Consider the following 22,107-nt stretch of genomic DNA (forward strand, 5'->3'; position numbering starts at 1 on the left):
CATGAGCACCAGAGAAGACAGTAAGTCATTCACATTTACCAGCATGACGAAAAAACAAGTGGTGACTCCCTTTCTTTGAAGCTGTCATAAAATCAGAATATGTGTCCATTCCTCGATTACTCTGTAAGTTATTATGTTCCTTTGATCCATAAGGGTCCACCAATCAAATGAATCAAAAGAGTTTTTCTAAAAAATTAATCCAAATTATGAAGGTTGTTTTAACAGGTTAAAGTGCTGTTGTGTTAGTACACTGGGTTCCTTTATCCTCCGGTGCCGTGAAACAAGTGTCATTACATGACACAATTGATATGTTATTCGAGCCTTAATTTTTATACAAGCAATATTCATACTGGTTCAAATAAACACTTTGTGTACAATTTTGTGTGTGTTTTGTGACTGGCCTAATATGGATTGCTGGCTAGCTCGCAAACACTAGCTGCAGTTAGCTCACTTGTTAACGTAATGGAGTAAATGTCGTCAACCAAATATTCCATTTAGAGTAGGGCTAGGTAATTTATCAATATTATATTGATATTGTGATATGAGACTTGATGTTGTCTTATTTGTCTTTATTATATCATTATATCCACATCACTGAGGATTATTTATCAAAAATCTCATTGTGTAAATATTTTGTAAAAGCACCAATAGGCAACCCTGCAATATCATCGCAATATTGACATCAAGGTATTTGGTCAAAAATATTCATAGTCATACTTAAACTTCCTCATATTGTCCAGCCTAAATGGCAATGCTTGTTGTGCAATTAGAGCAGCCCAGCTTATTGTGGCATGTGTTTAAACGCAGCAGATTTGTCAATTAAACATTAATTCTGTACCCTCTACTCCAGCATAGTGTAACAAAAATAGGTTTTCAGATTACTAATGCTGTTTACACCACATTCCTACCCTATCTATGTTATGTAACTTAAAATTAGCAACATCAGACAATTTTGCCTCATTTTAGGTGGCAGGTGTGAAAATTAGTCATCCTTAACATTTGTTATGGTTTCAGAGTGATGAAGACAGTTGGAGAAAAATTACATACAAAACAGGATGTAGGCTTTACAGGATGATTTTTCACTCCTTGGCAACTATCATGTTTTTTTCCAGATGATGTACAGATATTTAGGCATTCCATTATCTCAACTGGCTTGAAAAATAGTGCGTATAGCTGCCGTAAATGGGAAAACATCTCCCAAGGGGGGCATGAATACAGAACCCCCTAGGTTTGGGCTGAGCCCCAAATGTTTACAACATCTGGTACCACCCTTGATAGATGGGAAAAAACATACAAAGGGACTCTTAAAGTCCTTTAAATGTAATGACAGAGGAAGAATTAATTCTTGCATTTTCCCCCTTTAATCGTCGAACCAGAATGTTCCTAGTATTCCTCTTAAATTTTCCCTTGAGCTTCAAAGAGCAGCTTCAAAGTTGAATAAAACATTTTTTTCCCACACTGTTGGACAGCATTACATATACAGTATATTCTCTGTTCTTTAAAATATTAAAATTCAAGACCGTTTTTAAAACTGTATGACTCCATCAAATGAAAAATTCTAGATGCCCCATGCATCACTTTACACATACGGGATTTCAGTGTAATTCAGTCTGACATATTTGATATCTCTGGGATCTTGACAGGAATTTAAAATCAAGTTTTGTACGTCTGTGCTTGGTTGCCCGGTATGCTTGACTTGCCAAAGGCTCCGTAGGGTTGAAGAGGTTAAAAGACCCCTATCTTCATGTTTTTGATCCTAGATGGGATGATATATCCTGTTAAATTTATTTCATAAAGTTTTATGTCAGCCTCTAAAGGTTGGGTATATGAGTTTGGATAATTTTACCCTCCAGTACGTCTCTACCTGTGATCACAGAACCATAATAGAAAGAGTGGAGGGTTGGAAAAAAGAAGCAGAATAAGCAGCGCAGGGTTTGCTTCTTTTTTTCCACCATTCTGACCATGAATGAACTGTGCAGCAGATGGTTCGATGGAAACTTCTCCAACAGATACAAAGAGTAAGAGACGGTCACAGAGATAACCAGAGAGATGTGCTGACTGTCGAACAAGCGGCGAGTCGAACAGACAGGAGTACGGTCCTTCTCTCCAGTGTCCTGTCTGCACGTCAGCGTGGAGGCATATCAATAATGACTCGACACACACCAAGATGGCAGCTCATGCAGCCAATGCGAAAAAAAAAACAGAAGAGGAGAAAAGCTCATCATGTCGGTTGTGTGCGGTGGGAATAGAGCCATGACCTTTCCTGATCACGGTGACATCTCGGCAATCAGGGTTGTGCCTGTGAGGCTTTAAGACAGTGGAAAATCTGCTCTCACACACCCCAATTTCTGAGACAAGGAAGTAATTTAAAATAATAACCAAGGACAGATTTTCTCCCAAACAGCAGATAGCAAATATACCTACTGTAGCACAGCTGCTGATACTTCTGTCATGTCAGGGATGGTATGTTTCGTGGCAGCTGCTGGTTTAGTCAATTTATCAGATCAATTAAATCAATTTACTTTTTATTAAAATTCAGCTAGCGGTGATCCATGTCTGATAGGATGGACAATATCAATATTGATCAGCAACACCATCTGAGTCACTTAAGCTGGGCTCAATTTAATGATCAGATTCCACAGAAAGCGGTTAGACTTTTGTTATTATCTTGTGTTTCGGCGCAGACTTTTAGTGCCCCATGTTCTCCTGTAACTGCGGTTTCAGAGACTTTAACACTCCGAGAAAAATAAAATTCCAAGGGAAATTGGCTCCTTCGATCTAAACAGCATCAATATCGGCCTTAACAGCCCACATAACAGATACCAATAAAAAACGATTCAGAAACAATCTTGCAGAATTTGCAGCACACAAGACATCTGTAAATAGGAACAATGCTTGTGGTCTAATTGGTTAAGACTGGCAGTGAGCTAGTGTAGTGGGGGTGATGAAGAGGGCAAGAGTAAGAACCCAGATCCACCTCCTGCCTTGTTCCCTCCAACCCTTCTGTTTCCCTCTTCAGTATGAATGCCAACAGCGACGAGTGGATGTCTCCTCACAAACTGACACAGTCTTGGCACCTTGAGGCATCGCTAGGGGGCGAAGTCTCAGGGGAAAAGTGTATTCCTTGTGTCGAACAGAGGATCATCCCCTCTCTCCTATCTTTGTGGAGATTCTTTTGAACTCCATTTTTAGGACTACAACACATTTTTTGGAGCTTATCCAAATGGTCAATTCACTGCACCCCTGGCCAGTCCAGTTTTATGCACTATGTGAGTGACAGTAAGTGAGTAAAATCTGTATTGATTTTAAACAAATCAAGCAATTTATCAAATGTGATTAAAAAAATATACATATTTTCAGTGTGAATCTGCACCAACAGGAATGGAGGATTGTCTTCTCACTTTGTATAACCTCAAAAGCTTACTTTCCCTCAACATACAGTGGCCCAGTAAACTTGCAACAAACTGACTTTTTCATTATTTGGGAGCAGTGGAAACAAGCTGTAAACACAACATAGACTTATCACCATTTTAGTTGATTTATAAAATGAATCAGTCCTTGATTACGATTGGCTGTGCCGCGTTCAAAGCCACTGTAAAATACTCTATAAACACACAGCTGTGACCGCATTACAATATCAGTATAACTGCGCCAATTAGTCACCTAGTTGTTAAATGGGACGCAGAGCTAAAGAGGACAACTGCCAACTGAAGCCCCAATCATTTATCATCGGCCAGGACAAGAACAGTCAGCGTTTGCAACCCTGTCATTCAATGAATGCACAAATAAAAAAAAGAAAAGAAAAGAGAAAGAGCCACTACTATTTGTAGCCTATCCGGGCCTGTGTCCACATAGTGTTTTTTTCTCACCACCAGCGTCTTTTTACAATTGTTCTCAATGAGGAGCAAGCGTATATGACCGCCTGGAGAGAAAGCACCCAAAGTCTTTTCCAAGCGCTCCGCCTTTTTTTGTTCAGCTGCTCCGTTTTCAGGAAGGCACCAGTGACGTTGCTGCGGCTTCTTTAGCTAGGCTTCTGACTACTGTCACAACAGAAGCAGAAAAGCGTATTCTTTGGGAACAGAACAGTGGGCAGACACTCAATGTTGCTGGTGATCATTGTGCTTTTATCAGTGTTTGCTTTGTATTAGTAGTAGTAGTAGTATATGGTCATAAATATCCCAAAGCAAATCTAGAAATCATGCAAAATGTGTTCCCTGAATTACTAATCTGAATGTTGAGATGTCACTAGTATCACATGATAGGCTACACTTTGCCGTATGCAGCTAGTTAGTGGTGGGAATTTCTAAGGAGCAAGTAAAGGTAGCAAGCGCTAGCAGTTTGCTTATCCGCAAATCCGTAACCAGGCCAGATAACATTACCAGCATACCATCGATATAGCTGTGAGACAACCTTGTCCGAGGCTCAACCAATCCATTAACACATCCAGCTATCTCTCTACCTATTTTAAACTAGTTAAATAAAGTAATAGAAATCAGGTTAAGAATTACAGAAACATTTTGAAAATTCATTGGTAAAATGTATGGCAACCCTGTACACTGCTTGAAGTAAGACTGATGATTTGTTATCAATACATTTTTTGTAGTTGTGTATTTATTTTATGAAGCACTGCCAGGATTATGTAGTAACTATTTTTTGAAAGCAATAAGCCACTTGCAGTGGCAATTGCTCTAAGACTGCAAGGGAAGCTCAGCTTCCCCTAAAATGTCAAAAAATAAGTGGTCAGATATGTACTGTTGTGTTTACATTTCATTGACTAAATATGCGCTAGAACGCGTTCAACTTTTGTTCAGAATCAGCTACTTATCACAGGTCACTGACGCGACTTTCTTCTCATTCATTCCCGTAGCGTCACAGTGCATTAAACAGTGGAAGCTGAGCTTCCAAAGATTTCAACAGGGAGGCATAGAGTGGGTTGTTCCACTGCAGTGAAACTAGACAGTCATTGGATAAATGCTCGGTTTTGTCCCGCCCATCGGATGCTCAGTGTCTCTGGGGGTCTATGGGGCAGTGGGCTGGCCTCGGCTGGCCTGGATGCTGGGCTTCTGCATGATGATTGGATGATCTGTCTGAGGCTAAATCCCTTTTTGATTGACAGCGAAATGAGCGAATCAGCGATCATGAAATATAAACCACAGCCGGAGCATTTTTCAAGTTTCATTCCGTTGTTCCGAGTTGATCTGGAGACTTTTCCAATCCTCTTAGTGACTTTTTCTTTGTTAAAAACAACTAGCGACAAATCTAGCATCTTTTTCTGGTGTTATTGGAGACTGTACTCATGTTTGGAGACTCTGACTTCTGTTGCTCTGCAGTTACTGTCCCCAACGAGCAGCGTGATGCTGTGAGCCCCTCAACCGTCCCAAAGCACTCACAGGCGGTCACACTAGCCTCGCGCAGTAGCCCCAGCTAGCGAGCGAGCTAGCAAGCTGCACATAATGGCAGACAATTTGAATATTGTCGATATTTTGGCGGAGCCATTTGATAGTCTTCCTTACGAGGAGAAACGTAGAGATAAACAGCAGGGCAGATCAACACCTCAGATTGATTTGGTGCAAAGGGTGGGGAAAAGTAACAGGTCTTTTCACCCATCTGAAAATCTTTGAGGTGTGTTTTGCTGTGGTTCTATGGCATGAGTGTGGTTGAAAAACAGCTTCAATTAAATGCTCCTTTTATAAGTTACTGCCTCGCTACAATATGACAACTTTTATGATGTAAACTTAAAGTGAGCAGCTGCCACTGGCCACTTGAAGCTGCCGTTTACTGTGATTTTTGAACAGCTAAGGGATTTTAGGAACTCTTTTATGTGTCATGCCTAACAACAACCCCTACGGTAGCTGTAGACCACATAAAGAACATAAACCACATCTGTAAACCATGGCTTCCTGCGGCTTTTTGCTTTAGTAACTTGTTGGCAACAGATGCTTTTTATACAGTAGATACGGAGGGACATTTTCATTCATTTGGAGTCATGTTTGTGGCCACCTGACAAAAGTCCAAGATTTACTCTACTTGTAGCTCTATTTTTGGTCTCCACCAACTCCTGAGGGGAAAAAAATAGCTGGCTCTTTAGCTGAAAAAGGCTCCACTATGTTCATCAGCTAGTCACGTAGTGTGTCTTAAAGCGAGACATGTAGCTTTTGCTGAACTGAAATGCTTAGTGAATTTAACTGTAGTTTAAAGTTAGCAAACTGAAGAGCATTACAGTAATATTTACCTGGAGTTAGCTAACATTAGCAACCTTTAACTACTGGTCATACCAAAGCAAGTGTATTGAATTGGAGTGAGTGTTTTGAATTGATCAGTGGAGTGTTTTATTCCATATAAGTTACATTTTTAATTTGTAAATTGATGCTAAAAGCATACTTTCTGTCAAAATACAGTAGTAAATGCTGAAGTGTTAGCATGCAACATCAAACAGTCTTCCAGGGAGACATGGACATTTTCAGATTTTTCATCATTTAAAAGTCATTTGACCAGCAGACAAATGTCCTCTAAATACCACATCAGCTCAATCATAATTTCTTAAAGTGATTCAGATTTCCAAAGAGGCTGGCCCCTCCAGTGAACTGCATTTGAACACAAAGCGCCAAACCAAATCAGTCTCATCTCACTGCTTCTTATTAGAAGGGAATATGATGGACCACAATACAATCAAGTAAGAGTGAGGTCTTTCACTTTCCCAGACGTTAATTTCTCCAGGCCTTCCCGGGCCGAGGCAGAGCCGCTCTATCACAAGTGTGATCTCCATGCTGCACAGCTCATAAGAAGCAGACAAATTTAGGATATGATAAATCATCGCTAATATGATACCCTCAGTGTCTGCTAGTTAACATAAAACAACCACTAAATTTTCATTTGGCAGGCGCTCCTAGCTCAGCCTGCAGTATCTGGTTTGTCCCAACCAGGGGAAAAAAAGCAGCCCAGGCAGAATAACATACAGTACGCAGCAGCCAAACTAAATATAAACTCTGCCACCTAAGCTAAAAAATATTTAATAATTTAAATAATATAATGAAACATATTCCATTTGTTTCAGCATCCTTCTATAGTCATGTCAGATAGTAATCCTGCCATATGAGACAGTTTCACCATAATCAGCCCATTATAATCCCATCCAGACCTTCCACAGTCTGCCACCAACCAGCATTAATTTTTAGCCCAGTCTGCTCATCTAGCCTCATTTTTCCTTCACACTCAGCCCCGTCCTGGTCCCAGGGTAGTCTATCACACTTTAAGCTTACACTCTTCACAGGCACTTATAAACATTTAAAGCATTTGACTAACCGCCAGGCAAAATTGACTTTGGGATGAAAGACCAGGGGGCTTTTAAAAAATGAAAAGGGAAATTCTGCATCAGGACACAGAAGCCCTGATTTAATGGAAAACAAACAACAGAAAAAAAAAGAAGCAGTTTTATTCTGCAGAAGTAGCCGAGTCACGCAGAGGGTTTTCTCTTTTTAATGATCACAGAGGGGGATGGGGTGGGAATACGGGGCTATGACAGAAGGTGCTTGTGAATACTTTTTAAATGGGGAGGCGTTGGTGGTGGCGGTAGTGGTGCAGGGATACGCCGCTGGGTGGTATTGTGCTGGATGGGAGAGAAGAAACCCCGCACTCCCCCACTTCCTTCCGTCTGTCTCCTCTGCCGGCCTCCTCCGCTGTGTTTACCCTCCCACCCCATGGCACTGAAAGAAAGCTGGACGAGCACTGGCCTTGCTGGTGAATGAAGCCCTGACGTCACTTACCCACGCAAACACACACACACACACACACACACACACACACACACACACTGTAAGCAGTGTGACTAATAGCGTACTAACGTTCTTTGTGTTGCATCAGTTATACCTGATTCATGTCTGGCTCTCAGGGGAAGGAGCCCCCCAGGTTATTGAAATATTCAGACATTAGATGTTAGTACAGGTGAATCAATGATGCCAGTCGATAACTCCCCCCCCTCAACAGGGATTTAAGGACAGGGGTATGCGATGCCAGCGTGCTACCAGATTCAGGTGAAAACACAACTATTGTACTTGATATTGATTTTTTTCCTATTGCACACAGTGATTTCCCCACAAGCACAGCTTTATGTAGAAACATATCTGAGTCTGCCTACCCATTGACTCCATCTGTGTTTGATAGCTGATATCATTAAGTGGCTTGTACGTTGTCACAGGACAAACTGGGGAATGGCAGTGGGGGATTTGGTTTGAAGTGTGGTTTCTTATTATTACTGATGAAACAAGCCTACAGTACAAAGACCTGAAGCGTGCTGAAGGAAAGATAGGTATCTGCGAGGATGTAATGTTACACTGACAAACATGGCACCGCATTTATCTGCATCCTGAGATATGTTTTACTGTAAGACACAGAGTCCTGTGTACAGATATGCAATCTTATGAATCCGTCTAAAGTGTATGGAACACTTTAAAGTCACAATCAAATCATTTTTCACCTTGCTGGAGAATAATGCTGTATTTCAATTTAACCACTCAACAGGCTGCTGGCAGTATACAAGCCTGTTTCTTTATATAGGCTCTGAAAGCACAATCACTAATTTTCTAACAGGAGTGCAAACAAATAACAACAACAACAACAATAATAATAATAATAATAATAATAATAATATAAAGATAGATGCAAAAGGTTGAGAAAAAAAATACATGTTTAACTATGATGCAGTCTATGTAAATTTGGTTAAAGGAATACATCACCCACAAAATGACCATTTGTACATCAATTTGTCATGCTGTGTTAACATTGATTGGGGACCACATTTAATGATGGTAAAACTATATCAAACCATCCAAACTCTCACACAACTCGTCCAGTAACATCCAAGTCTCATTTATCCACTCATATGCTCAGTACTTCACACACACACGCATTTTTGCTAAAAAACAATAACATTCAAAACTGAACTGAAAGTGAAACTTATGCTTTCTTCAAAGCCGGAGTCCAACACTGGGATTCTTTTTTAATGAAACTACATGAACTGAGCATATGACTGGATAAATGTGATGTGTATTACACTGCCAGAGTTTGTAAATGGCTGTTTTTATATAGTTTTGCTGTTAAACATGGTCCCCAACCAATCAATAAAACATTATTTTCTAACTAATTCCGACTAATTGATTTACCAATGGTTATTTTGTTGTTGACATAATCCTATAATTTCAGTTTCAGTTTATTCAGTTTAAAATGGAGATATGTGGAATGAGACACCCTGATAAGCAATCTGAGGCTTGAGAATATGGGCCAAGACACTAAGCATGAGTATTTAGAATATATGTTCACTAACATGTCTAGATATGAAAAAGTACATGTATTATACAATAATATTTGCAACCTACTTTACACCTAAGACTATTCAGTGACCTTAACAACTAACTACTCTAACTACTAAATGGTCCCAAGACATTTATTCCAGACATGGTCTACAACTAAATATAGCTTTTACTATGTGTTTTGTCCTTCCATATATTGGGTCACTGAAAATCGGCCTTTTGCAAAACTCCGTTGAGGTTGAAGATTTTCAGACATTCTGTTTTGAGTATTGATGTGTAGACTGAGTTTTGAGCTTGTGAGGTCAGTGTGTGCACCATGATCTCCTTTGCGAGGCGTCACGAAATGAGGCGTCAGAATGTGCAACAAAAGTCCCTGCTCCATAATCCAGCTCTCCTACGACACAGACTTCCCCGCCAACGTCACTGGCTCTGGACGAGAACCAGTCAGTTATATCGCTGCCCTGCTTGGCATGCACTTAACAGCACTTCAGTTGTATTTTTGCGTTTTAATTTCAACAGAATTTTTTTAAAACTGTGTGAACATGTGGGTCTGATTGTTAACAATAAATTAAATCAGAACCTGGATATTTGTCTGTTTGTTATGTGGATGAATTTAAAGCTATACAAATTGGCAAATGCTAAGGAAGAAGTGATTGTGTTTTGATGCAGATCCTGAAATTCTTCCGCATTTTTTTTACATTTTTGAACATTTAAGTTAATTACTTATGAACAAACCGACTTATCTTAACAAAGAAAAAATCACATATAGTATATTGCACAACTGTGTGTATTTTGCTACATACCTAGATCAAAGAGCAGATTGAAAATTTTTGGGCTAAAAAACATTTAATAGCTTTTTATCATTCACTTTCAATCACATACATTTATTAACATTCAGTTTTAGATGGAAATGTGTCAAATTGTGGAAACAAGATGCTCTCAGAGTCCCATTTACTTGAAGTAACTTGCATTAGATTTCTCACATAATGCCACATAGTGTAGAGCACAGCAAGTTATTTTTCCTCTCCCTGGTTTCATTATATCATGTTCCTGTTGTCATAAATATAACATATTCATAATGTAGTAAATGCAGTTTTGATGTCTTATAATGCCTTGTTACCAGTTGAGCTAATCTGTCATTTTGTACTCCTCAGCTAAATATACAGAAGGTCAATTGAGCTTATGATTGTGTGATAAACTATTAATTAGACACAAACTCCTCCTCATTTCCTCCCTGTTTACTTATTAAGCTTCTTAATGTCATCTTATGACAGGACATCCAGCCTCGGATGCTGTTAACACTCTCACGCATTTTATTATGTGCTACAACAAACTGCTCAGTTTGGTTATTGGAGCAATATTACAATACATGCTTATTTTTAGAAAACAGCACAACAGCCTGATGAGGTTTCTTAAACCGGAGTGTTCAGCGTTCCACATTTTAATCACCACTCATCCTTGTCAAATAGGATATACTGCAGCCCCCTCTGCACTGTATCTGTCTCCTACCTCGTTCTCCCACTCAAAATGTCCAAAGACGCGCCGTTGCTCTCATTAGGATGCAGGATGCAGAGAGAAGCCCTGATCTATTCAGAATTGCTCCTACAGGAGCGGGGACCTCCTCCCCTTCAGAGGGGGCCAAGAGCTGCAGATTAAAAGTCACTGTGTTCATCACCCTGCTAAAGCATTCCCATTAACAGACATTACATTACCTACCCCACATGTTCAAATCCCTAACTGGGGGTTTCATACCACTTGTCATTACATGCTGGGATAAAAGTCTTTTTAATGTTAACATCTTCACATTCACTACACCAGCTCTCAACTTCAAATAAAATCCACTTATTACTGTCCATTCTGTGGCACTGCCTGGTCGGGACGCCGATTTTGTGAACAATTAATCCGTATTTAAGGTTGTTAAGTGTGTTGATACACTCAATTCTTGTGCGCTGAGGGGGAAGCCAAAGCCAGTAGCTAATCAAAATGTCTCTCAGCCATTTACAGAGCAGTGTAAACTGCACAATTTTTGGGTTGCTCTAAAACCTTTTCCCAGTGTTTCTGAGCTGAGCGTTTGTTGCTCCCAGCTGTTTTGGAGAGGAGGACTTGGTTCAGCATTTCTGTGTTTCATGCTGCCCGCGCTTTCCTTTTTTTTTCCGCTCAGGAGAAAGCACGAGTGTGTGTGGGTTCTTTCTTTCAGGAGGTCAAACTGTGGCGTGTCATCTCTGGCTCCATGTGATTGTTTGTGTGTGTGTTTGGTGACATTTTTGTGATAGGGTCAGCCTATGCTGCATTCAGTGTGTGTATCTCATGATAAAAAGTTATATGTGTGAAAGTACAAGCTACAGAGTTCTGTGTTTAAGTGCATGTACCACGTCTATGAGCAGTGGTGGGTTGCTTTAAAAATGTGCTTCTTTACAAACAGGAGCACAAACCAAGAGAATGACAACTTCCACCTCCCAGAATACATTCAGGTTCAAAGATAAAGGTAAGAAAAAAATTATATCAGATTTGCTTACAAACATAAATTTGTCGTCAGTTATCTTGAATTATCTTGTGAAATTCTCACTTCATTTTAAGAGCAATTTTCTGAAGTAATCCATTGATTTTTCCACGTGTATCCCTTTGCTCTGCTGCTAACACAACAGGATGCATTTGTTGAGACAGAAAACTATTTTGGATAAAACTGGAGATAGGTGTTTTTCTTTCACTGACACTCCTTGGATTATTGATGCTTTGAAGTGATTTTCTACAATCACTTATGATAATACTGAAGTTTATTAGCAGCATAACAATAGTTGGCTGTCACGTTCACATTCTACTTTTAACTAAGTATATATTTGCTTCTCCTGGGTTGGATTTTCTGACAAACTGCTGCTGCTTGTGTGCTGTTTGGCAGCTAACTATCGAATCTCACATTTCGGAGCATCTCATTAGCACGTGAAAGCATCATCAAGTCAACGATAAGTGTTCCAAAGGAGTTTGCACTTAAAACTGAATTGCCATAAAACAATAACGTGGCATTCATAAACATGAAAAAAAAGATATATTCGCTGTGATGAATTAGTTTTGGTACAACAGGGAAATCTTTTTACATCATACTGAAATCAAACTAATGCATAGAGAATGTTTTGCAGCCACAGACACAGAATATGGGGCTGGGTAATTACAGCAATTACAAATACTCCTACACAGACATTGAAAAATACAAATATTTGACTAAAACACATTGTTTGTGCTGTGCTGAATTTAATATTCAGCGTCATTTTAGACAGAGAGTGTCTCTAGAGGAGCATTTAAAGATTCTGAACCTTAAGAGTCACATTCTGCCTTTTTGCTCATTTATTTGTGTTTAATGCACTGCTGAGGGGGATTTATAGTTTGCACTGTTTAGGTGGTGCAGTGCAACAGAGTGTGCACTCTTATTATTAAGTATAAATCTAACAGTTGGAGGCTGGTGTGCTGCACATCCACATACCAGGACACAGCTCGCTGATTCTCTAATTGGAGCGGGGAACTCGCTTAGTTTCAACAACGCTGTGCAACAGCAACACTTTGAGTTAACAGGTGCATTTTTTTAAGTTTGACACAAAGTCTCACTTCCATCACGAACACACACTCAAACAAACCGCTCCATCTAAACACCGTAACAGTGCAAACACACCTGTTTGTAATCACGATATCATTACAAGTATTACTTTACTCCCCAAGGTCAAGGTCAAGGTCATCAGTATAGAACTGAGTTGTGGCTTCGCCTCATGCTCCACATTTAAGTTAAAGAGATGAAAGCAAAGGGGTGAAATGTTGAATACAGCAACTATAAGAAATATTTGAAAAAAAAACATAAACTATAAAATTCAAGGACAAGCAAGCCATTCTGTAAAATAAGTATTAGAGAACACTATACTATATACTGAATACAAATATGGCAAGTGCCATAGCTGTATATTTCAAGGGGGGAGGGGCGCAGGGGACACATGCCCTTCATTATTTAGAACATGAGCATTTGTCTCCCCTGATAAAAACATGTGAGCAGCAGAGGATTTTTATTTTGACCCAATTAAAGACATTTACACCACACATTGATGCAAAAGAGGCACATATCGGTGCAGAACAGTTCACCAAAATGCATTAAATTAGCAGGTTTGGCAGACCCCAAACCTTCCGTTTCATATGTCTCCCCAACACTGAAACTACACCCATGGGAAGTGCAAAGACGGCAGTGTGAGAACAGAATAAAAATATGGCATGAAAGTCTTATGGTATTGTCATGTTGCTGTACATTGTGGCATGCTGCACTGATTGGATGAGATTAAAGATATGCAAAAGAAGAAAGAGTTGTGCAACATCAGCAGTGCTCTGCAGCAACAGATCTTACACTGCAACTGGGCTCTGTGTTTAATTAGGACTTCAGAGGTGAAAAAAGGGGGAATAAACATTCAGACAGTGTGGTGCAACATGTGGAGCAGAGGTGGATGTATGCTTTAATTAAATGTCCATCTGTCTGTGCATCTCCAGCTCCATGACTGTACACAGCACCTTACAGTTTTATGTAGAAATGGCTGTCTTTTTACAAACAAACAAACAAACAAACAAACAAGCGTGTGCATGCATGCGTGATAAGCAACACTCTCTTGGCCCCCATCCATTCAGGCCTCGCCCCAGCCTTCTCTATGAGTGACACACTGACTAATACACAGACAGATAAACACTCACACTGACAAACACGATAAGGCTTTGCCCACGAAACACTGACACGGACTGACTGATGGACGTCTCCATGGAGACCAGTCACCAAGACTGACACAATGTCTCTCGCAGCCGAGCGCCGTGCCAGCTAAATCGGAGAGGTGAGGGAGAGAAACAAAAAAGAAAGGGAGAGAAAAGGAAGAGATAAAGAGTGGAAACGCACTGTGCAGCACCAGAATGATCACAAAGCAGCGCTGAAATATTCCAGCGTCTGCGTGGATGCAGTGCAGATGTGGTCTAACGGGCCACGTGATCGATGCCCCTGCCCTTCGATCTGCTCCTCTCACACCTCAGTCTCACCCCATCACTCACACCTCTCCATCACTTTTTCCTCCTTTTCACTCCTCTCCCCTTCGCCTCATCCCCGCGTTCTCCTCCTCGTCTGCTCCTCTCTTCGCCTCCCCCTTTCCTTTCCTACACCTAAGGCTTGTTTATTTCCACACCTCACCTCCTCTGCTGATTTCTCCACCCTTCTCCTCTCTGCGGGTTCTTCTCTCCACCCCTCTCTCTCTCTCTCCCTCTCTCCCACGCTGTGCGAAATGGAAGCTCTCACAGAGACCTGAGGTTGCCATAGTAACCTGCCATAGTAACCACTCACCATCTTGCGTGTCTCCGTCACGTCGGCGGGGGCTCGGGGCGTCCGCGGCCCTGCTCTGCAGCTCCCAAAGCGGGGCGTCAGTTCAGTAAACCCTGCAGTGTGATGGAAAAGTCCCTGCATCCAATCTGCTTTTGCCTCACAAAACTTCCAAATGACAACGTTTCTGAGGGACGCAGTGACTGATAACTGACAAAACAACCGTTACCTGCAGGTCAGTTTGATGTATTATTAGACGCAGGTCACCACAGGCACACAGCACAGAGGAAAACTGGCTCTGATTGCTCCAAATAAGCCTCTCTCCATTTAAATAGAAGGATGTAATTAGGACTCACTTTGACTTCAGGTGTGGCATACCACACCAATTAACAGCCATTGTTTCAATAGTCCACACAGGGAAATCTGAGACTGAACGCCTCACCGCTGCACCTCCCAACTCAAAGCTACCACAAGAGAAAAGTGCAAGAGAGGCAAAATATATAAATAAACTAGTACAACTGAGTCAACATTCTACATATACCGCGGAGAGTCCAGGGAATGGAAAAACAAACAGTGAAAGCATGTATGGGTTCACGTGATGGCACCGAGAGTAATCGTCCTAACCACGCGGCCGAATCTGTGATTTATCACAGCGATGGCGCGTAGCTTCGCTAACTACCTCCTCTGTGGCTCTTAGCGGCCTCCAGGGATGACTGCTGGCATGTCTCATCGCCCTCTTCTGGAGCCACCATATCACCGTGACATCAGCGCCGCACCCCCTCACCCCCCTCCTCCACTGCTGCCCCTAAAAATACGACAACCTCCAACCAGATCCAAAAAGGACGTTTGATTATGTGTCATCTTGTGCGACAGTGCGCCCACGCTTCTCTCCAGGCGTCTCATCGTGATCTCTCAGAGCGCCGTGGAAACCAAACCTGTCTGTGTCAGGCTTGAATCACAAGGAGTGAAAAAAAAAACAACAACAAGAAGGCAAAAAAAAAAAAAAAAACCTGTTAAGCATCACACTTTGGTCATCAGGGTTATAATTTCATGTTTACTGCTCTCATGCACTATCTGTTTCTTGCCATCTACATCATCAATATTTATACTGTCATCATCATCAGCATCAGTATGCCACTACAGCCTCCAGCCAGCGCAGCCAGTCAGTGAGGCAGACAGAGGAAAGGCCCCAGCCTGACTCTGCAATGCTGTATTGAGCTCTTATGCCATCACTGACCCGAAACAAACTCCCTCAAGACTCTGTGCCTAGATGCAGCCAAGCCGGCAGTGGCTGCAAAGCATGGTGGTGGTCACTGAGGCCTGACCGCCTTCATTACCCAATCACATTTACTAATACTTAATCTAACCAGGAGACGATAATATCTCTTCTCTTTGCCAAACTCAATATCAGACACGCAGGGCTGACCGCTCTCTCTGGCCAGCTCATTTCAAACAGCATAAAGTCTCCTGACTGTTTCCGTCTCTCCAGTTTCAGCAATGCCTCGTGAGCAAGGAGTTACTTTCAACCATCTTCATAAACACACGATCGGATATTTGGTCGAGCACCGCCGGACAGCGCAATCACAAACTCATGAGGAGGGTAGGGAAAGGGATCACCTCAGTCCATTTTTCAGGCATCCCTCTCCACTTTAGGTCATGATGAGAATATATTCCCCAGGGGAAATCTCACCATTTCTAATTATGTCAATTCAATGGATTATGGCATTCATTTTGTGTCATTAACCATTGCCTTTCTTCCAACTATTATTCAATAATTAATGCCCGGACAGTCATCATGATCCCCCAAGGGCCAACACCCAGGCCTGGACGGGAGACTCAATCAAACCAATCATGGCTAATTATATCCACCCTGCCATCATAGACAGCTTAGCATTTCTGCTGTGGATGGGTCAGTGCTCATGCACTCTCAGCCCCCTGGTTACTGAGATTCAAATTGTGCCATATCATGCGCAAAAACAGAATCTCAGATCTCCGTCCCGGGGTTCAGGCCTGGCGCAAGCACGTGGGGTCTGGCAGGGGCATTTGTGATATGATCCCAGCGTCTCAGATGGGGGGGGGGCTCGTCATCGTGCTGCATTATTAAGGGACAGCCGGAGGTTGTTCCCACAATTTTCAGCCTCTCATGGCTGATCAGCGACTCTCCCTTCACCCTTCAACCTGTGTACATCAGCAAGTCGTGCGGCCATCAATCAACAGCACCCTCGCCCTGTGAAGAGATCAGCGACCAGCTTGCCCTGATTAGAGCAGTTTTAGTGTCATCTATAATCTCCATCTCTCTCTCTCTCTTGTGCTGCCATACACAGAAATGCGTGTATGTGCATAAACACATAAGCATGCACAAACGCACGCTCACACAGACACCAAATTTAGGGCAACAGTTACTCTCTTTGCATCCTAATGTAGCAGCAGAGACGTCCCTCGGAATTAATGCAGTCCTTTGTCCTTTTAGGTACAGTAAGGGGACGAGGAAAGGCAAACTACTTTAACCAGATTGAAAGCATCCTGGCTCCATTTGATGCACAAATCACTGACATTGGGCAATATTTTAGGGGGTAATCGTTTATATGCTGGACTCCGCTCGTGCCCTTTCCCACCTCATGTGTTTGTTTTTGGGAGGATTTGCTTTGACTTTTTCACATCTCCTCTGGAAATAATCCGCAATGGCTCCACAATTCCAACAGCGCTGGAGCAGTGGGGGGGCTGAGCATTATCTCAAAGTCACACCTTCCCTCTAGGCCAGGTGTGCAGGTGTAATTTACCATGTCCCTGTTAACCTGCTTGCTTGTTTTCATCAAGCTCATCGGCCATGCATAAGTGGTGTGCCTCAGAAATTAAAGAGCAGCCTGGCCTGATTCCTCAAATGACTGGAATCGCTCAGCCGGGGCTTAATTTGCAACACAGGAAGGAGTCAGCACTCGATTTTGTGGGACACATGTGACTTATGTGTTCAAATTGACGGTTGACAGTTAAAATTAGTAAGATGGCCGGATGTTTTCTTTGCTGTTTTTGGAAGTGTTTATATTGGTGGAAAAGTTCAGGATTCTTTGTGTCTTCCACAGTAGCTCAGCTGCTAAGGAATTAAAAGTGGATATATTGTATATGTAACTGTTAAAAGGATGCTGGATGATTTCAGCTTTCTCACATTCAGACATATTAGAATTACAGACCACAACAAAGAGCTTGAAGCCACCAGTGGAACAGTCTGTTACAGGTGCATAATCCTTACAGGGGGAATAAACTGAATAAAACATTCCTCCAGCATCCCATTAACTAATCTCTGTTAACCTTTCCTTGTGAATCATGACATTGTTCAATTTTAATAACATGCATATTAGGTCAAGAGGTGTCATGACCTTGATCCTTCAGGACTTAAAAGGAAATATGACAGAAGTTGTGCAATACTTTCCCTCTACTTGCAGGCCTTTACAAATTCAGTACATCTGAATTTCTCTGCCACCAAATTCCCAAGAACAAGACTTGTAGGACTTCACATCCGTCTGTCCCTAAAACAACATCACAAAAGCTGAATAGACCATTTTCTTGTTTTCCTTTGAGTGGCTGCATTCTCATAAATGGCTGCCTTTTAACAGCCTGGCCCACTCTGAATTCGTTTTCGGCTTAGGTAACGCTTCCGTTGGGGGAGTGGGAGGAGGGCAGCGACAAAGTTCAAGACGAACAAATTTCACTGACATTTCGTCCTCGCTTTTGCAGCAGTGAGACGTCTTGATATTTTGAAGCGCTGCCCTGAGCTGGAGGACCTTGCCTTTAAATGTGATGTCATGTGACAAGCCTCTCGTGAAGCCGGGGCCTTGCAGTGACTGGTGCTGTTGCACACAGTCCATGATCAGCTTGGCGAGAAGAGCTTTACTTCCTTGCTATTGAACATAAAGCCCACAATAGGAGCGGGATAAAATACAAGCGGCATAAAAACTTACCATCCTCTTAAAGTTTTACTCCTGTGGGCCTATTTTGGATCTAATGGAAAGAATATGCTGTGAAGCGAGGGCCCATAAATGGTATGTGTCATGGTCATTCAATTGACGGTTGAGCTTACGATGGTGTGGAGGTTTACAGGTACTGTAACAAGCATTAAATGTAATACCGGCGCATGAATAAAAATCACAGGACATAAAGTGCACCAGCAAAACAGTGGTGATTAATCATCCTGGGGGGATAACAAAGAATTGAAAATGACACCAGCGGTGTGACAGTGATGTGTCGAATAAAAATGGCTTACAGCATCCTTCCTCACATGCAAATCTGCTCTCAGTGTTGGAGGGGTCTCTGAGTGCATTACCCCCCTCATCCCTCCTTGTTAGGGCCCAAACACAGAGCAACACTCACTCCCACCCCTCTCTTGTCTAATCCTGCCCCAGTGCCCCACTTCACCTTCCAACACCCCATTAATAACTTATTCTCTCTATCATAAAACTCAGGAGATCATCCAGCTGGTCCACAGCACACACACTGCCAGCAATCTCCTCCCGCCAGTCCCAGCCCGTTCGGATTTCTCTGAAACACTGCACATTAGCATTCAAATCCTCTCATAACCGTATCATTGTGTTGCAGATAGAGGCAGTAGATCTTCATTCATCAGTCCTAATCTATCTGCTCCTTGTTCTCAGCCGGAGGGGCCCCAGGCTCTGACTCAGAGCTTAACCCACCGCGCATAAGCCGCAAGGTGCCTGCGCATTTTTTCCTCCGAATCTGGGGTCATCAGCGGGGGCCAGCGAGGGTAAATGAACCCAAACGCGCAAATTAACACCGCAAACGGGTCCGATTAGGGCGCTTTAATTGAGTATATTTGAGTGAAAGCCGCTTGTTAAACCGGATCAAATAGTAAGCCCTGTCAACAGCTTGTGCTCCGGTGGATGCTCCTCTTATCGCCAAGGTTAGATTAACTTGTATTGACATACAAAGATAAAAAAAAGAGGCTAAACAAAAGATGGGAATGTTAAAAAAGTTTGAATTGTGCATACATCAGAAATCATTCCCCCAGTTTTCTCTTTCTGTCTCTCTTTCTCTCTCTCTCTCTCTCTCTCTCTCACACACACACACACACACACACACACACACACACACACACACACACACACGTCTGCCTCGTCATACATGTAATTCCTGGATATCAGCCATGCAGTCAGTGAGGAGGCCCTGCACCGGATCACACACGAGGACACTTCACACATCACATCAGGTCAATGAATGCGGATTTCCATCCCAACGCATTTTACTAGTTTGTTGCGCGTGGAGCCAAATGCACAAAACTGTCCGGACGCGCGCGCGCACACACACGCCAGACACAAACAACAAGAATCAGAGCTCGTGAATCTGCATCTGAGAGGATGTCATCGATAGAAACAGTCAGTGATGACAGACTTACCTTGATGGGGTGTGTTTTTATTTAAGGATGTTGCGATCAAGTCCTGAAACACATCATGCTCAACACGCGCTGGTCGGGTACTCCGAGAGCTCTCACCTTCCCTCAAATAACAGCGTATTCCACTGCAGAGCCGCCGCCGACGCTGTCTTCTTCTCCTCTCCTCTCCTCTCCCTCCCCTCTCTCTCTCTCTCTCTCTCTCTCTCTCTCTCTCTCTCTCTCTCTCTCTCTCTGTCTCTCTCTCTCTCTCCCTCCCTCCTCTGTCTCCCTCACTGTTTCTCCCCTCTCTCTCTCTCTTTCTCTCTCTCAGATTGATTCACCCTTTCCAAGTGCTGCGCTGCCACCGCTGGTAATGAGAATTGTCTCAGAAATCTTCAGGTGGATGGAACCACTGGCCGACAGTGAGGGGACGTTACACTGCTGCTGCTGCTGCTACTGTAGGGACACTGAATATGGAACTTTATTTATACACTCAATATTTTTATATGCAAAAAAATATTACAATGATGTAGATACATCACCATGCACGTTTCACACATACCCAGACAGCAGCCCATGGCACAAGCCTTAATATCAACAGCCCCAAATAACGTGACACCCTAAACAAATGCATCTAATATAATCATTACCACAATCTTCACAACTGTTATTACTATAATTAGTCAGATGAGCCCACGCTTCCCCTATACAGTCACACACAGTTGCATCTCAGCTGCACATTTTCTTTCTTCAGTTATTTTTGTATTTCGTTCCTCACTCACACTCACACACATGTGTCTATATGGCCATATAATCTCTATAATATGATGATGGTGGTGTTTACAGCTTGTTACAGGGAACATTTGCTGCTTGGCCCGTTCCCTTGGCAACGCTCAAGCACACACAGTGCTGAGCCCCACCTGTACAGCACTGCCTCATTGGACTGGAGTCCTGCCTGCCATTGCAGCTCCCCATCATATATAGGGTAGCATATACAGCACAGGTATGGTGATTGACATGCTGGGACGGAGGGGGATGAGTCAAAGAAGTGAGGAGCCAGATTTTTTCCTTAAAGACAAATTATGGGATTGATCTCAAGTGGGAGTTGAGCAGAGGTTCCCCATGGGATGAGATAAGGAGGGGGTGCATCATTGACGGGGGAGCGAGGTGAGGTTTAAGGTCAGGTTAAGGTTACAGGTGTGATCAGGGTTGAGTTGTCAGTCACCTCAGCAGGATATTAACATGAGGATGTAGAGTGGGTGGGTGGTGGAGTGTCCATCAGATAGCAGAGGGAAAGGGGGAGGGAGGAGGGAGGAGGGAGAAAGAAGTGTGTGTGTGTGTGTGTGTGTGTGTGTGAGTTGGGGGGTGGAGGGTTGGGGGGGGGGGGGGGGGGGGGGTGTTCAGACGGGTGATTAGTGCTGGATTGATAACGTTCTATATCTAGACTCAGAGGATCGCTCTTTCTCACATCCTTGCACCTCAACGCCAGCTCTCCATCACAGGCACGTGTTCTCACACACACTCCTCACACACGTGTCTTCTTTCCAGCTTTGCCATATCACACAAACACACACACTGAGAAGCATGATTTAGATGGGGAACAAGGTAATGACTGACCCCTACATATTCAGTCTGGATGCAGCAACAGGGTGGCCAACCTGTATCTCTCTTATTAAACATTGCACACTGCACACTCCGCATGGCCTTGGCCGCCCTTTTCCACTTTATGCACAATATGTTCTCGCTCACTTGACCCCCCCACAGCCCCCACGCTCTGCATTGAGGGTCTAGCAGCGTCCACAGCCTGTCCCAGTCCTCTGTAATTCCAACAACAACGGCTCTCGCTCAGTGCTTTTGCATTGCGTCGCTCCTTCCTCTCTTTCTGTCCTCTCTCTCCTCTCCCCTCCCCTGCTGCCTTCCTGCCTCCCTCCCTCTCTCTCTCTATTAAATTTCCAGTCACACAACAGTGCAGTGGATATCCCTCCCTCTCTCTAACTCTCACACACTCTCCTCCGCCACATCCCCTCCCTCCTTCCCTCTCTTGCACATACATACCTCTGTAGTCTGTGGAGGTGTTGTCGTCGTCCTGGATCTCTCCCTAT

The 22,107-nt window shown here is 42.8% G+C and overlaps 1 protein-coding gene across 1 annotated transcript in view; it reads right to left on the reverse strand.

Moving 5' to 3' along the window:
• The window catches only part of lrrc4ba (leucine rich repeat containing 4Ba), a 36,676-nt gene extending 16,466 nt beyond the window's left edge, over positions 1-20,210 (reverse strand). The window contains exon 1 of the mRNA XM_033645244.2: positions 20,030-20,210. The gene's annotated coding sequence lies outside the window, so the exon portion shown is untranslated. The remainder of the gene's footprint in view (positions 1-20,029) is intronic.
• Between the last annotated feature and the right edge of the window lie 1,897 nt (positions 20,211-22,107).

Source organism: Epinephelus lanceolatus, chromosome 18 (assembly GCF_041903045.1).
Source record: "Epinephelus lanceolatus isolate andai-2023 chromosome 18, ASM4190304v1, whole genome shotgun sequence".
Lineage (NCBI taxonomy): Eukaryota > Metazoa > Chordata > Actinopteri > Perciformes > Serranidae > Epinephelus > Epinephelus lanceolatus.